We start from the raw sequence: 3,993 nt of genomic DNA on the forward strand, positions 1-3,993 counted from the left end.
TATATGCATTATATAAATATATATATAATATACACACACGTATATATTGACTGTGCAAAAGAGTTAATTACTTTAGTATATAAAAATTCCTTCAAAGCAACAAAGACATCCTAAGTGAGACATGGACAATAAATATAAACTGGCAAGGCACGAAAGAATATATATAAATGGCCAATAAATACACGAAAAATGTGTTCCAATTCATTATTTTATTTTATTTTAAAAGGGAAAAAATTACTTTAAAAATAGAGATGAGGTCTCACTCTGTTGCCCAGGCTGGTCTCAAACTCCTGAGCTCAAATGATCCTCCTGCCTCAGTCTCCTGAAGTGCTGGGATTACAGACAGGAGCCATCGCACCCTGCCCTAGTCATTATTAATCTAAGAAATGAAAATTAAAATAACAATAAAACATAGCAAAGATAGAAATGGTTGGTAACTCATGGTGTTGGCAAGGGAATGAGGTAATGGGTTTCTTCCTACAGGCCAGTGTCAATTATTGCACTATTTTTGGATTTCAATCATAATCAAAATCATAATAGTAGCTAACGTTTATTGAGATTTTATAGTGTACTAAGTTTTCCTCCAAGTGCTTTACATGTGTTTAATCCCCACAACAACTTCAGAAGGTAGGAATTAGTATTATCTACATTTTTCAAATGGATAAAACTTTGAAACATGTATTTAAAGCCTTCAAATTGTGCTTATTATGCCACAATGGCAACCTCTTATGCCTAAATTGTTCATGATAAATTCAAAGAGGACTGGCATCTTTTAAACATTTTCTTCTTGTCCATATATTGAACTGTCTCATAAATTCAATGCTTCCAAATATTGACTCTTTCTATACCTTGGATTCAAAGGAGTCCGAAAAATGTGAAAAAATATATAAGCCATTGACCAGCTATTCAATTTCTAGGGATGTTTACAAGGAAGTGAAAGAATATATGTCAAAATTTAGCTACAAGGACAGTCATCCCTGTGATTGCCGAAATAACAAAATTATAATAACTCAAATGTCCAAACAATAAGAAATTGGTTGAAGAAGTATATTCATAGGATGCAATTGTCTGCAATCCTTTTTTAAGCCTATCAAATTGTTTTTTGTTGTTGCTGTTTTTATTTGTTCATCCTAGAGTCTACTTCCAGATCAAATTGTTTAAATTAAACATTTATTCTGAGACATTTATAGATGCATGAGCAATTTTAAGAAATAATACAGAGAGAGCCCATGTGCTGTTTACCCAGTTTCCCTCAATGGTAATAGCTTAGGAAACTATAGAACAATATCACAAGATACAGAAAGTTTCCAACACCACAGGATGTTTCTTAAAAGGTGTTGCCTTTTTATAACCATACCCACTTCCCTCCCACTTTCTCTCTCTTGTTAACTTCTAGCGACCACTGCGCTCTTTCTTCATTTCTATAATTGCATCATTTCAAGAATGTCATATAAGTGGAATTATACAGTATGCAACTGTCTGGGATTGGCTTTTTTTTTTTTAACTCAGCATAATTCTCTGGATATTTATGCAATGCACTGCTTTTTATTGCTGAATAGTATTCCATGGTATGGAAGTACCACATTTGTTTAACCGTTCAGCCACTGAAGGACAGCCAGATTCTATTCACTTTGAGGGCAATTACAAATAAAGCTACTCTAATCATTCATTTGCAGGATTTGTGGGAAGATAGGTCTTCATTGCTCTGGGATAAATGCACAGGAGTGAATTGCTAGGTTGTATGGTGGTGGTTTCATGTTTAGTTTTTTAGGAATGGCCAGCTTGTATCCAGAGTGGCTGTACCGTTTTACATTCTCACCAGCAATATATGAATGCTCCATTTTCTCTGCATTCTCATCAGAATTTGGTGTTGACACCAATTTTTATTTCAGCTATTCTGACAGTGAGTAGTGCTGTTTCACGTGGTTTTAATTTGCATCCCTTAATGGCTAATGAAGTTGAACACCTTTGATGTGCTTCTTTGCCATCTGTATATCTTCTCTGGTGAAATTTTTTTTATGTCTTTTGTCCATTTTCTAATCAGGTCATTCCCTTGTTGAGTTTTGAGAGTTTTTTTACACATTCTGCATACCAGCCCTCTGTCAGATTTGTGGCTTATAAATATTTTCTTTCACTCCGTAACTCGTTTTTTTTTTTTTTTCTTATTAACAGAGTCACAGAAAAGACGTTTTTAATTTTAAAGCACAATTTATTTTTTCATTTTATGAATTAAGTTTTTGGTGTCAAGTCTAAGAGTATTTTACCTAGCCCTAGACCCAGAAAAACTGTCCTGCTTTTTTGTGGGCTTTTTTGAGGCAGAATCTCGCTCCATCACCCAGGCTGGAGTGCAATGGTGCAATCTCAGCTCGCTGCAACCTCCACCTCCCGGGTTCGAGCGATTCTCCTGCCTCAGCCTCCCAATTAGCTGGGATTACAGGCTCGCACCACCACGCCCAACTAATTATTTATTTTATTTTATTATTATTATTTTTTTAAGTAGAGACAGGGTTTCACCATGTTGGCCAGGCTGATCTCAAACTCCTGACCTCAGGTGATCCACCCACCTCAACTTCCCAATATCCTTTTTGTTTGTTTGTTTGTTGTTGTTTTTTGAGATAGAGTCTCACTCTGTTGTCCCCACTGGAGTGCGGTGGTGTGATCTCAGCTCACTGCAAACTCTGCCACCTAGGTTCAAGCAATTCTCCTGCTTCAGCCCCCCTAGTAGCTGGGATTACAGGTGCCTGCCACCATGTCTGGCTAATTTTTGTAGGTTTTAGTAGAGTTGGGGTTTCAACATCTTGGCCAAGCTAGTCTTGAATTCCTGACCTGGTGATCCACCCACTTGGCCTCCCAAAGTACTAGGATTACAGGCATGAGCCACCACACCAGGCCTATCCTGTTTTTTAAACAAAAGTTTTATGGTTTTATGTTTTACATGTGAGCCCATAATTAATTTTGAATTAATTTTTGCATAAGGTGTAAGACATAGGTCAAAGCTCATTTTGTGTCCATTGTTCCAGCACTGCTTATTGAAGTGGCTATTCTTCTTCCATTGAATTACTTTTGCATGTTTCTCAAGTATCAGATGACCATATTGGGTCTGTTTTTGAGTTCTTTATTCTGTCCCATTGACGAATATGTCTGCCCCTCTACCAATACTACACAGCCTTGAAATCTGTAGAATTCTTATATAATAAGTCTTGAAATTAGGTAGACTGATTCTCCAACTTTATTTTCTTTTCCAAGATTGTCTTAGTCATTCTAGTTCCTTTGCCCTTCCAGCTAAATTTTAGAATAATTTTGTCTGTATACACAAAAAAAATCCTTGCTAGGATTTTATAGGAATTGCAAAAAACCTGTATATCAATTTAGGGAGAATTGACTCTTTTACTATGATGAATCTTCCAATCCATGAACATAGTATGTCTCTCTCTTTATTTGGAACTTTCTAAACTTTCATTATCATTGTGTAGTCTTTAGGATATAAGTAATATACATGTTTTCTTAGATTTATATCCAAGCATTTGTGTTTTTTGAGTGAATGTAAATGGTATTGTATTTTAAATTTCCATTTCAACATGCTTATTGCTAATATATAGAAATGTAGTTGATTTGTTTGTGTTGATCTGTACTCAGTGACCTCGCTGAACTCACTTATTAGTTACGAACAAAACAGTTTTGATCTATTTTGTTTGTGTATTTCTTGAAATTTTCTGCATAGACAATTATGTCATCTGCAAACAGGAATAGTTTTATTTGTTCCTTTCTAATTTGTATGTCTTTTCCTTTTCTTGTCTCATTGCAATAACTAGAACTTTCAGCACTACCTGGAATAAAAGTGGCAAGAGTTGACATCCTTATTATAGCCCCAGTTTTAGAAAGCAGGCATTAAGTCCTTTTTTTTTTTTTTTTTCCACAAATAGCACTTTTATTTTGCCACTATTTGAAGTCTGAACTTTAAACAGATTCTTGGACTGGTGGTTCATATCCATC

The sequence above is a fragment of the Rhinopithecus bieti genome, unplaced genomic scaffold (genome assembly GCF_001698545.2).
Source record: "Rhinopithecus bieti isolate Rb0 unplaced genomic scaffold, ASM169854v2 scaffold_70608, whole genome shotgun sequence".
NCBI lineage: Eukaryota > Metazoa > Chordata > Mammalia > Primates > Cercopithecidae > Rhinopithecus > Rhinopithecus bieti.